Consider the following 13,870-nt stretch of genomic DNA (forward strand, 5'->3'; position numbering starts at 1 on the left):
TTTTAAAACCAGTTCTTAATATTCAAGCTATTTGGAAGTTGGAGCTTGAATAATAGCTAGTGATTTTTAAAATGTGGAGTTTTTTCAGTTTGAAGTATATGTCCAAACTGACATATTTTCAAAAATACAAATTACCACATTCAATTGTGGTGCCAATGGAGAATTGTGGTACCAATGGAGAATTGTGGAAACCAATGGAGAAGCAGTAATTTGTTTTCTCCAAATTGTGAAATAAGTTGATGTGCAAAAATTTAAAAACTAAGGAAAGCAGACTTTCCTGCACAGGTGTTAATTATCCCAGTATACTCCTCATTCATTGTAGTGTTGGCCTTGTAATGATACCATATGTTTCCAGGTCTCACCAGTTCAAATCCAGAGAGTAAGGGAGACAGCCACAACTTCTTATATATCCTCTCAGAAAAAAAAAAGCTAATGTTCTATTAATTCAGACTTTCAAAAATGAATTTAAATATGCTGGTATCTCATGAGTGTAGCAGTTTTGAATTACCCTAGCAAGGGAACCAGTTTAACTCTTGACTACTCTTAGCTAACATGAACAAAATAATGAATCTTTTTATCTTTTCTGAAACTAGTCTGTAAATGTTGAAAGTATATATAAGCCTAAATAGCATTCTAATTAATGGGAAAAGGCAACTGGATAACTAAGAACTTGAAACTGGGTTTATAACTCACCTGACATTCTATTCTTATCATTTTCTTCTATTTTATCATAATAATTCTAAATTATCTTACAATTTTGCTAAATAAGACCTACATTCTGTCTTGCTTGAAGGAAGATCTAAATAAAAATAAAAATACTTTTAAAAATGAAGAAGGTGGCTGGGCTGGGCATGGTGGCTCACGCCTATAATCTCAGCACTTTGGGAGGCCGAGGCGGGCAGATCACTTGAGTCCAGGAGATTGAGGGCTGCCTGGGCAACATTTCCCTATTTTTTGTAGAAACCCCCATCTCTACAAAAATTAGCTAGGCATGGTAGTGTGTGCCTGTAGTCTCAACTACTAAGGAGTCTGAGGCTGGAGGATCACCTGAGTCTGGGGAGGTCAAGGCTGCAGTGTACCATGATTTTGTCACTGCATTCCAACCTGGGCAACAGAGTGAGACCCTGTCTCAAAATAACAACAATAGAAAGAAAAGGAAGGATGGAAGGAAGGAAGGAAGGAAGGAAGGAAGGAAGGAAGGAAGGAAGGAAGGAAGGAAGGAAGGAAGGAAGGAAGGAAAGGGAGAAAGAAGGGCCGTCTACTTATTCTTTCCTTAATTCTGCAATTACTTAGCACCCCTATGTGTTAAATATCTTGCCAGAAACTGTAAAGATTTTAAAACAAAGAAACAAAATGCAACAACAAAAAACTGCAATCTGTGACGTTTAGTAGCTCGTATTGAGGACAGAAATATAACTATTACCTAACAAAAATGCTACACAATATAACTGCTATAAAAGATGTATGTGGAAAATTCTATAGGAATACAGAGATAGGAAGGACCTGCTACCCCTAGAGAAACTGGAAGTCACATAATCTATGTTTCATGTTCGTGTTCAGCAGGTGTAAGGATGATCATGATCAGGAGGAGCATGAGCAAGAATAGAGCTGTGGACAGAAATACGTGGGATCAGATATTGGTAAGTATGCTTGAGTCCACATTAATGGCGTCCCTTTATAGCATCTTAAGAAATCTGTTTGTATTCAGTATAAGCAAATAAGAGGTTTTTTTCTTTTTTTATTGCATTTTAGGTTTTGGGGTACATGTGAAGAACATGCAAGATTGTTGCATAGGTACACACATGGCAGTGTGATTTGCTGCCTTCCTCCCCATCACCTATATCTGACATTTCTCCCCATGCTATCTATCCCCAACTCCCCACCCCTGCTGTCCCTCCCCTATTTCCCTGTGACAGACCCCAGTGTGTGATGCTACCTTCCCTGTGTCAATGTGTTCTTATTGTTCAACACCCACCTATGAGTGAGAACATGCAGTGTTTGATTTTCTGTTCTTGTGTCAGTTTGCTGAGAATGATGGTTTCCAGGTTCATCCATGTCCCTACAAAGGACACAAACTCATCATTTTTTATGGCTGCGTAGTATTCCATGGTGTATGTGCCATATTTTCCCTGTCCAGTCTATCATTGATGGACATTTGGGTTGGTTCTACATCTTTGCTATTGTAAACAGTGCTGCAATGAACATTCGTGTGCATGTGTCTTTATAGTAGAACAATTTATAATCCTTTGGATATATATCCAGTAATGAGATTGCTGGGTCAAATGGAATTTCTATTTCTAGGTCCTTGAGGAATCGCCACACTGTCTTCCACAATGGTTGAACTAATTTACACTCCCACCAGCACTGTAAAAGTGTTCCTATTTCTCCACATCCTCTCCAGTATCTGTTGTCTCCAAATTTTTAAATGATCGCCATTCTAACTGGCATGAGATGGTATCTCAATGTTGTTTTGATTTGCATTTCTCTAATGACCAGTGATGATGAGCATTTTTTCATATGTTTGTTGGCCTCATGTATGTCTTCTTTTGTAAAGTGTCTGTTCATATCCTTTGCCCACTTTTGAACGGGCTTGTTTGTTTTCTTCTTGTAAATCTGTTTTAGTTCTTTGTAGATTCTGGATATTAGTCCTTTGTCAGATGGGTAGATTGCAAAAATTTTTTCCCATTTTGTTGGTTGCTGATTCACTCTAATGACTTTCTTTTGCTGTGCAGAAACTGTGGAGTTTGATTAGGTCCCATTTGTCTATTTTGGCTTTTGTTGCCAATTCTTTTGATGTTTTGGTCATGAAGTCCTTGCCTATGCCTATGTCCTGAGTGGTTTTTGCCTAGATTTCTTTTAGGGTTTTTGTGGTGTGAGGTCTTATGTTTAAGTTTTTAATCCATCTGGAGTTGATTTTAGTGTAAGGTGTCAGGAAGGGGTCCAGTTTCTGCTTTCTGCACATGGCTAGCTAGTTTTCCCAACACTATTTATTAAACAGGGAATCCTTTCCCTATTGCTTGTTTTTGTCAGGTTTGTCAAAGATCATATGGTTGTATATGTGTGGTGTTACCTCCGAGGGCTCTTTTCTGTTCCATTGGTCTATATCTTTGTTTTGGTACCAGTACCAAGAGTTTTTTAAGATTGCCAAGCAGTGGGACTGACATGATCAGATTTGAGTTTACACAGACCACTCAGAACTATTCAAAAAATGTATTGATGGGAACAAGACTCTTGGGAGGAAGAATAAATAGGAGGCTATAGCAAAAATGAAAACCTGAACATCCCCTGCCCCTAAACACACACCAAATACAGTGGAATGAAGAGGAAAGGGATGAAAATTAAGTTCCCCCATCCCAACACACTATTCTACATGCCAGTCTCTGTGTCCATTCATGTCGCTTCCCTAACAAGCTCTCTGTGATATGGTTTGGTTTTGTCCATCTTGAAATATGATTCCCAGTGTTGGAGGTGATTGGATCATGGGAACAGATCCCTCCTTAATGGTTTAGCACTCTCCTCTTGGTGATGAATGAGTTTTCACTCAATTACTTCACAGGAGATCTAGCTGTTTAAAATAGTCTGGGATCTCCCCCCTTCTCTCTCTTGTTCCCTCACTTGCCATGTGATGTTTCTGTTCCTGCTTCTCCTTTTGCCATGAGTAAAAGCTTCCTGAGGCCTCTCTATAAGCCCAGCAAATGCCAGTGCCATGCTTACTGAATGGCCTGAAGAACCATGAGCCAATTAAATATTTTTTTTATAAATTACCCAGTCTCAGGTAATCCTTTATAGCAACAGAACTATGAACTAAAACATCTGCTACACTTTTTGCAGATTCTACAAATTTCCCATTTACTTTGTTTAAAAATTGTCATATATTTCAGAGATAGGAAGGTGATAAGGACTGATGTAATGAACACCTCTGAACCTACTACTCAGTTTGAGAGATAAAACATTAGTACTGATGCATCCTTCTGTGTGGCCCTCTGTGTTGATGAATGTAGCTTCAGTTCCATGATTTTTATTGCTAAGTGGTATGTAATTATGTAAACATACCAAGATTTATTTATCCCTGTCTTGTAAATAGAGATGAATTGTTCCAGCTTTTTCCTGTTATAAGTAACACTGTTATAAAAATTATTGTCTGTCACTTTCTATACAGAGAAGATATTTTTGAGGTATAAACATAAAAGCAAAATCATTGTCAAAGGAGGCATTTTCAGCTTCATTAGATATTGACAGGTGTTCTCCAAAGTGACTATACCAGTTATACTCTCACCAGCAAATTAAAAAATTAAATTTAACTGAAAATGTAAATAAAACAAAAGCTCTTAGTGTTCCACAACCCCCTAATACTCAGTATTGTCAGACTTTCTGATTGTTACCAGATTGTACCAGGCCTTTTAAGCCACTGAGTACTCTCTAGCTTTTGCTGTAAGTGAGATGTGAAGCTACTGGAGAAGCTGGAATGGAAGGATGAAATTACCTGATTATTCTGGCCACTTAGGGGACAGACTAGAAAAGGAAAAGAGATGGAAGCAGCAACACCAAATAAGTGGCTGTTGTATAACCAATTCAAAATATGATGGAGAATTAAATTAGTGTGGTAGCAGTGGAGGAGTGAGAACTAGAAATATGCAAGGCAGAATATGTAAGAGTGGACTCCTAGTTTTCGAAAGGAGTAACTGACAGAATTCAGTTACTGTTTACTAAGATGGGAAGGATTGCAGGAGGAGCAAGGTTGGAGGGAGTCAGCTTGGGCTTGATATCTTTGAGAAGACTGTGAGCTATTCAATTAAAGATACATGAGTCTAGAGTAAATATGATAGAACATATTTACAAATAGGATGCAAATAGGAGAGTTTCCTCAGGTTTTAAGCAAGCTTTTCTCTTCTTAGACACCACTACGTGATAGTCTAATTGGAAGCTTACTTAAGCCAGGGAAGATCGAGTGACAGAAGGGGTTGTTTGTTCTCAAACTATCTTTACTACATGGAGTTAACCTCAAGTAAAAAGCCATTTGTCTCAACATGTAACATTAACCTTCACATATAGTCATCAGCATGTGCTATTAGCTCTATTAAACATGGAACCTCAAAGAGTCTCTGCAAATAAGAAGGAATAATTAGCACTCCTAGCTGGGTCCAGTGCTTCATTCCTATAATCCCAGTACTTTGGGAGACTGAGACAGAAGGATTGGTTGAACCCAGAATTTTGAGACCAGTCTGGATGACGTAGTGATACCTTATCTCTACAACATTTTTAAAAATTGTCTGGGCATTGCTACTTGGGAGGCTGAGGCAGGAGGATGGCTTGAGCCTGGGAATTCAAGGCTTCAGTGAGCCGTGATAGACCACTGCACTCCAGTCTGGGTGATAGAGTGAGACCCTGTCTTTTATCCCTCATCCCCTTCCCACCCTTTCTTCCTGAGTCTCCAAAGTCTGTTGTGTCATTCTTATGCCTTTGCATCCTCACAGCTTTACTCCACTTATGAATGAGAACATATGATATTTTGTTTTTCATTTCTGAGTTACTTCACTCAGAATAATAGTTTTCAATCCCGTGCAGGTTGCTGCAAATGTCATTAATTATTTCCTTTTGTATGGCTGAGTAGTATTCCATTGTGTATATATACTACAGTTTATTTCTCCACTCATTGATTGATGGGCAGGCATTTGGGCTCGTTCACATTTTTGCCATTGTGAATTGTGCAGCTATACACATGCATGTACTAGCATCTTTTTCATATAATGACTTATTTTCCTCTGGGTAGATACCCAGTAGTGGGATTGCTGGATGAAATGGAGGTTCTATTTTTAGTTCTTTGAGGAATCTCCACATTGTTTTCCATAGTGGTTGTACTAGTTTACATTCCCACCAGCAGTGTAGAAGTGTTCCCTGTTCACCACATCTATGCCAACATCTATTATTTTTTGACTTTTTGGTTATGGCCATTCTTGCAGGAGTAAGGTGGTATTACACTGTGGTTTTGATTTGCATTTCCCTGATCATTAGTGATGTTGAGCATTTTTTTATGTTTTTTAGCCATTTGTATACCTTCTTTTAAAAATTGTCTATTTATGTCCTTAACCCATTTTTGCTGGGTTTTTTTTTTCTTGATAATTTGAGTTTACTGTAGATTCTGGATATTAGTCCTTTTTCAGATGTGTATATCATGAAGATTTTCTTCCACTCTGTGGGATATCTGTTTACTCTGCTGACTGCTCCTTTTGCTGTGAAAAAGCTCTTTAGTTTAATAAGTCCCAACTATTTATCTTTGTTTTTATTGCATGTGCTTTTGGGTTCTCAGTCATTAAATCCTTGTCTAAGCCCATGTCTAGAAGGGTTTTTCCAATGTTATCTTGTAGAATTTCTATAGCATCAGGTCTTAGGTTTAAGTCCTCAATCCATCTTGAGTTGATTTTTGTATAAGGTAAGAGATGAGGATCCAGGTTCATTCTCTTACATGTGGCTTGGCAATTATCCCAGCACTGTTTGTTGATAGGGTATCGTTTCCCCACTTTATGCTTTTGTTTGTTTTGTCGAAGGTCAGTTGGTTGTAAGTACTTGGGTTTACTTTGGGTTCTCTATTCTGTTCCATTGGTCTATGTGCCTATTGTCATACCAGTACCATGCTGCTTTGGTGATTATGGCTTTATAGTATAGTTTGATATCAGGTAATGTGATGCCTCCAAATTGTTCTTTTTGCTTAGCCTTTCTTTGGCTATGCAGGCTCTTTGGTTCCATATGAATTTTATAATTAATTATTTTTTCTTTCTGTGAAAAATGATTATGGTATTTTGATGGAAATTGCATTGAATTTGTAGATTGTTTTTGGCAATACAATCATTTTCACAATATTGATTCTACCCATTAATGAGCATGGGATATATTTGCATTTTTTTGTGTGTTGTCTATGATGTTTTTTCAGCAGTGTTTTGTAGTTTTCTTTGTAGAGGTCTTTTGCCTCCCTCTTTGGATAGGTATTTTCATAAAGTTGTTTTTTCTTTTTTCTTTTTTTTCCAACTATTGTAAAGGGGGTTGAGCTTTTGATTCTCAGCTTGGTCGCTGTTGGTGTATAGGAGAGCTACTGATTTGTGTGCATTAATTTTGTGTCTGGAAAATTTGCTGAATTCTTTTATCAGTTCTAAGAGCTTTTTGGAGGAGTCTGCAGGGTTTTCTAGGCATATAATCATGTCATCAGCAAACAGCAACAGTCTGAGTTCCTCTTTACTGATTTGGATTCCCTTTCTTTCTTACTCTTGTCTGATTGCTCTGGCTAGGAGCACCAGTACCACGTTGATAGAAGTGGTAAGAGTAGGCATCCTTGTCTTCTTCCATTTCTCAGAAGGAATGCTTTCCCCATTCAGTATTATGTTGGCTATGGGTTTGTCATACATGTCTTGTATTATTTTGAGGTATGTCCCTTGTATGCTGATTTTGCTGAGCGTTTTAATCATAAAGGGATGCTGGATTTTGTTTAATGCTTTTTCAGCATCTATTGAGATGATTATATCACCTTTGTTTTTAATTCTGTTTATTGGCGTATCACATTAATTGACTTACATATGTTAAACCATACCCGCATCCCTGGTATAAAACCCACCTGATTGTGATTCATTATCTTTCTGATATAGTGTTGGATTTAATTAGCTAGTATTTTGTTAAGGATTTTGCATCTATGTGAATCAGGGATGTTGGTCTGTAGTTTTCTTTTCTGGTTATGTCCTTTCCTGGATTTGGTATTAGGGTGATACTGGCCTCATAGAATGATCTAGGGAGGGTTCCCTCTTTCTTCATCTTTTGAAATAGTGTCAATAGCATTGGTACCAATACTTCTTTGAATGTCTGATATAATTGAGCTGTGAATCCATCTGGTCCTGGACTTTTTTTCTTGGTAATTTTTAAATTACTATTTGAATCATGCTGCTTGTTATTAGTCTGTTCAGTGTATCTAATTCTTCCTGATTTAAGCTAGGAAGGTTGTATCTTTCCAGGAATTCATCTGTCTCCTCTAGGTTTTCTAGTTTATGCACATAAAGTTGTACATAGGAGCCTTGAATATCTTTTGTATTTGTATGGTGTCAGTAGTAATATCTCCCATTTTGTTTCTAATTGAGCTTATTTGGATTTTTTTCTCTTTTCTTGGTTAATCTTGCTAATGGTCTATCAATTTTATTTATCTTTTCAAAGCTTTTTGTTTTATTTGTCTTTTGTATTTAATTTCAATTTTATAAAGTTCTGCTCTGAACTTGGTTATTCCCTTTCTTCTGCTGGGTTTGGGTTGGTTTGGTTTGTTTTTGTTTCTCTAGTTCCTTCAGACGTGACCTTAGATTGTCTGTTTGCACTCTTTCAGACTTTTTGATGTAGGCATTTAGGGCTATGAACTTTCCTGGCACTGCCTTTTCTATATCTCAAAGGTTTTGATAGGTTTTGTCACAATTATCGTTCAGTTTGAAGAATTCTGTAATTTCTATCTTGACTTCATTTATGACCCAGTGATCATTCAGGAGCAGTTTATTTAATTTCCATGTATTTGCATGGTTTTAAGGGTTTCTTTGGAAGTTGATTTCCAATTTTATTCCACAGTGGTCTGAGAGAGTGCTTGATATAATTTCAATTTTCTTAAATTTATTGAGGTTCGTTTTGTGGCCTATCATAGGGTCTATCTTGGAGAAAGTTACATGCACTGATGAATAGAATGTGTTGTTCTGCAGTTGTTGGGTAGAATGTTCTGTAAATATTAAGTCCATTTTTTCTAGGGTATAGTTTAAATCCACTGTTTTTTTAATTGACTTTCTGTGTTGATCACCTAACTAGTACTGTCAGTGGAGTATTGAAGTCCCCCATTATTATTGTGTTGCCATCTATCTCATTTCTTTGGTCTATTAGTAATTGTTTAATAATTTGGGAGCTCCAGTGTTAGGTGCATATATGTTTAGGATTGTGATATTTTCCTGTTGAACAAGGCCTTTTATTATAAGACAATGTTCCTCTTTGTCATTTTTTAACTACTGTTGCTTTAAAGTTTGTTTTGTCTGATATAAGAATAGCTATTCCTGCTCACTTTTGTTGTCCATTTGGATGAAATATCTTTTTCCACTCCTTTAACTTAAGTTTATATGAGTCCTTATGTATTAGCTGAGTCCCTTGAAGGCAGCAGATAGTTGTTTGGTGAATTCTTATTCATTCTGCAATTCTGTATCTTTTAAGTGGAGCATTTAGGCCATTTATATTCAATATTAGTATTGAGATTCCATTCTTGGTGCTGTTTGTTGCCTGTATACTATGTTTTGTTTTTAATTGTATTTTTGTTTTATAGGTCCTGTGAGATTTATGCTTTAAAGAGGTTTTGTTTTGATGTGTTTCCAGGATTTGTTTCAAGATTTAGAGCTCCATTTAGCAGCTCTTGTAGTGAGGGCCTGACAGTGGCAAATTCTCTCAGCATTTGTTTTTCTGAAAAAGATTGTAGTGGTTTCACTGGATACTAAATTCTTGGCTGATAATTGTTTTGTTTAAGGAGGCTGAAGATAGTGCCCCAATCCCTTCCAGCTTATTGGATTTCTGCTAAGAAATCTGCTGTTAATCTGGTTTTCCTTCATAGGTTACCTGGTGCTTTTGCTTCACAGCTCTTAGGATTTTTTTCTTTCTCTTAAATTTAGATAACCTAATGACAGTGTGGATAGGCAATGATCTTTTTGTGATGAATTTCCCAGGTATTATTTGAGCTACTTGTATTTGGATGTCTAGGTCTCTAGCAAGCCCAGGAAAGTTTTTCTCAATTATTCCCCCAAATATGTTTTTCAAACTTTTAGATTTCTCTTCCTCAGGAATGCCAGTTATTCTTAGCTTTGGTCATTAAATGTAAACCCAGACTTCTTGGAGGGTTTGTTTGTATTTTTCTATTTTTTTTTTCTTTGTCTTTGTTGGATTGGGTTAATTTGAAAACCTTGGCTTTGAGCGCTGAAGTTCTTTCTTCTGTTTGTTCAACTCTATTGTTGAGACTTTCCAGAGCATTTTGCATTTTCTAAGTGCATCTATTGATTCCCGGAGTTTTGATTGTTTTTTATTTATGCTATCTATTTCATTGTAGATTCCTCCCCTCATTTCTTGTATTATTTTTTGACTTAAATTGGGCTTTGCCTTTCTCTGGTGGCTCCTTGATTAGCTTAATAATTGTCCTCCCAAATTCTTTTTCCTGTAAATCAAGGATTTCTTCTTGGTTTGTATCCATTGCTGGTGAGCTATTGTGATTTTTTTTTTTTTTGAGGGTGTCAATGAACCTTGTTTTGTCGTATTACCAGAATTCTACTTCCTTCTCATTTGGATAGGCTCTGTTAGAAGGAAGGTCTAGGGCCCAAAGCTGTTGTTCTGAGTCTTTTGTCCCATAGGGTGTTCCATTGATGTAGTACTCTCCCTCTTTTCCTAGGGATGTGGTTTCCTGAGTGCTGGGCTGTAGTGATTGTTATCTCTTTTCTGGATCTAGTCACATAGCAGATCTACCAGGCTCCCGGCTGGTACTGGGGGTTGTCTGCACAGATTCCTGTGATGTGAACTGTCAGTGGGTGTCTCAGCCATGGATACCAGCACCTACTCCGGTGGAGGTGGCAGGGCAACTAAATGGACTTTTGTAAGGGTCCTTAGTTCTGGCTGTTTAATGTACTATTTTTGTGCTGTTGATCTCCTACCAGGAGGTGGCACTTTATTTTATTTATTTATTTATTTTTGATACAGAGTCTAGCGCTGTTGCCCAGGCTGTAGTACAGTGGTGCAATCTCAGCTCACTGCAATCTCCACCTCCTGGGTTCAAGCAATTCTCCTGCCTCAGCCTCCTGAGTAGCTGGGACTACAGGCAAGTGCCACCACAGCCAACTAATTTCTTTGTATTTTTAGTAAAGACAAGGTTTCGCCATGTTGGCCAGGATGATCGAGGTGGCACTTTAAAAAGAGCATCAGCTGTGGTAGTATGGAGAGGATCAGGTGGTGGGTGGGGCCTTAGAACTCCCAAGAGCATATGCCCTTTGTCTTCACCTACCAGGGTGGGTAAGGAATGGCTATGACGTTGCAGTAGGGCTCGGTATGTCTGAGTTCAGACTCTCCTTCGGCAGGTCTTGCTGCAGCTGCTGTGAGGAAGGGGGTGTGGTCAATGAAGTTATATTCCTAGAAAGCTTATGACTGCCTCTACGGTGTCATGCAGGTTGTCAGGGAAGTGGAGGAAAGCTGGCAGTCGCAGGCCTCACCCAGTTCCCTCACGACCCAAAAGATCAATCTTACTTCCATCCTGCCCCCCGAAAAGACACTGAGTCTGTTTCCAGGCAGTGGGTGAGCAAGGCTGAGAACTTGCCCCAGGCTGCCCACCTCCCAGCTGTGAAAGCAAGAAGGGCTTTTGTGCTTCCCTGCCTGTGGAGTCAGCACACTGGATTCATGCCTCCCCTGAGTTCTGGCCAAGAGTCTCCTCATTAAGTTGGAATTGTTACAAAGTTCAGCTAGAGGTTTCCTTCTCCCTGTGGTCTTTTCCCAGTAGCCTGCCCCAAGAACCACTGTAAGGCAAGGCAGAAATGGTTTCCTAGGGAACTAGAGAGTCCACAGGTTGGGGATGAGTTAAGGACAACTTGGTAGGTGAAAGGAAGCCAGTGATCCAGAAGTGCTGATTGGTCAGGTCAGAGATGAAATCCTAGGGAGTTGAAGATGTCTTGTGCTGGGTCAGTTCCGGGGTGGGGTGGGGTACAAGACCAGATGAGCCAATTTATTGATCTGGGTGGTGTCAGCTGATGCATCAAGTGCAGGGTGCACAAAATATCTAAAGTACTGATTTTAGGAGCATTATAGGGAGGGTCAGAATCTTGTAGCCTCCAGCTACATGACCCCTAAACCATAATTTCTAATCTTGTGGCTAGTTTAGTCCCCAGGCAAGCAGGGATTTGCCTTGGGAAAGACCTGTTATTATCTTTGTTTTAAACTATGAACTAAATTCCTCCCAAAGTTAGTTGAGCCTATGCCCAGGGATGAACAAGAACAGCTTGGAGGTTAGAAGAAAGATGGATTTGGTTGGGTCAGATCTCTTTCACTGTCTCAGTTACAATTTTGCAATGGTAGTTTCAAAGGTACTCATTAACATTAGTCAACCCAATAAAATTTATAAAATGAAATCACTTTAAATATGCATTCCTCAAAGTTTGTCTAGATTGTTGCTTTTTTTCCATAATGCTTTCACTTAAAAACTGTTCTTAATATGTAATATTCATTTACAGAATCTTTTAATGGCTTTCTACTTCCTACTCAGTGACTTCATTTGGATTCTGAGGGCCTCAGCAATCTAACTTCAACCTGCCTACCCAGTCTCCATTGCCCACTAACTTGCTTCTTTTTTTATAATTAAGACAGATTCCTTATTTACCCCAGAGCACACAACATAGCCTATTCTCATTGCTTGACTCAAGTACTCCACACCAAGTGCTCTCTATCTTCCTCTAAATTCATTGAAATCTCCCCCATTTTTCAAGGCCCAGCTCAAATTCCACCCTCTCCCTAGCAAGTTTTCCTCTATAGCACTAGTCTTCATCTGTCTCCCTCTTCTCTGAAATCATTAAATGAGTCATTCAACAAATATTTAAATGTTAAGTGCCCAGCTTTCTGCTAGTATGGGATAAAAAATACTTTCCCTGCTTTGTAGTCACACTGCCTAGATTTGATTTCTTTCTATCCAATGTACTAAGCTCTTTGAACTTGGATAGCTGCTTCACCTCCTTATACATCTATTTTCTCATTTTCAAAGTGGTATATCAATACCTACCTTCTAGGTAGTTGTTATTATTGAAGAAGATAATTACTTAAGGCTTTAAGCAGGGTACTTTATTTAGTGATATGGTTTGGCTCTGTATCCCCACCCAAATCTCATCTTGAATTGTATTCCCATTATTCCCATATGTTGTGGGAGGGACCTGGTGGGATATAATTTGAATCTTGGGGGCAGTTTCCCCCATACTGTTCTAGTGGTAGTGAATAAGTCTCATGAGATTTGACGGTTTTATCAGGGGTTTCCACTTTTGCATCTTCGTCATTTTTTCTCTTACCTCCACCATGTAAGAAATGCCTTTCACCTCCCGCCATGATTCTGAGGCCTTCCCAGCCATGTGGAACTATAATTCCAGTTAAGCTTTTTTTCTTTCCAATCTCAGGTATGTCTTTATCAGCAGCATGAAAATGGACTAATACATTCAGTAAAATGTTTGGTGAATGGTTGTTGTTGTTTTGTTATATGAGACAGAACTGTGAGCAGGCAATACGATGTAAGAGTGCTGTGACAGAGTTGGACAGAGTGCTGTGAAACTGCATAGGAGAGGCATCTAATCTAAACTTATTGATCAGGACAGGCTTCCTGGAGGAAGGGATTTCTAAACTGAGGCTTGAAGGGTGAGTGAAACACCTACATATGTCATAAAACTGTCTGTACCACTCTGTTGCATTCTTAATTTTGTATGTAACAGCATTCTTTCATAAGTTTCCCAAGAAATACTTTTTCTGGCATTGCATCCTTTTTAACCCATTCTTACCCATAACATCATACACACAATTCTTCTCCAACACCCACCCTCCAACTCTCACCCAGCATTCTTCAGGATGTTTAAATACAAGATAGGTGATTTTACCATGAAATTATAAATTAGAAATATGATTAAAATACATAAATAAAATGTAATCTATTGAGTCTAATTTCACTTTTCAACACATTTCCATAATGGCTAAAACCTAATCTCATCGAGTGGCTGAAAGTCATATTTCTACTTCATAATTTCATGGTGAAATCACCTATCTTGTACTTGAACATTCCCAAGAATGCTGGGTGGGGTTTAGAGGGTAGGTTTTTGGGGAA

At 38.3% G+C, this 13,870-nt stretch overlaps 1 protein-coding gene across 46 annotated transcripts in view; it reads left to right on the top strand.

The window, feature by feature from the left end:
- Positions 1–13,870, top strand: part of EIF3E (eukaryotic translation initiation factor 3 subunit E) — a 242,319-nt gene that overhangs the window by 94,650 nt on the left and 133,799 nt on the right. For 22 of the 46 annotated variants that reach the window (XM_078353293.1, XM_078353296.1, XM_078353291.1 and 19 more), the window contains one exon: positions 1,561–1,640. The exons of 3 other annotated variants lie outside the window; for them this stretch is intronic. The gene's annotated coding sequence lies outside the window, so the exon portion shown is untranslated. The remainder of the gene's footprint in view (positions 1–1,560; positions 1,641–13,870) is intronic. 21 more of the 46 variants (XM_078353300.1, XM_078353294.1, XM_078353326.1 and 18 more) reach the window with 1 other exon arrangement.

Source organism: Callithrix jacchus, chromosome 16, assembly GCF_049354715.1.
Source record: "Callithrix jacchus isolate 240 chromosome 16, calJac240_pri, whole genome shotgun sequence".
In the NCBI taxonomy this organism is placed as follows: domain Eukaryota; kingdom Metazoa; phylum Chordata; class Mammalia; order Primates; family Cebidae; genus Callithrix; species Callithrix jacchus.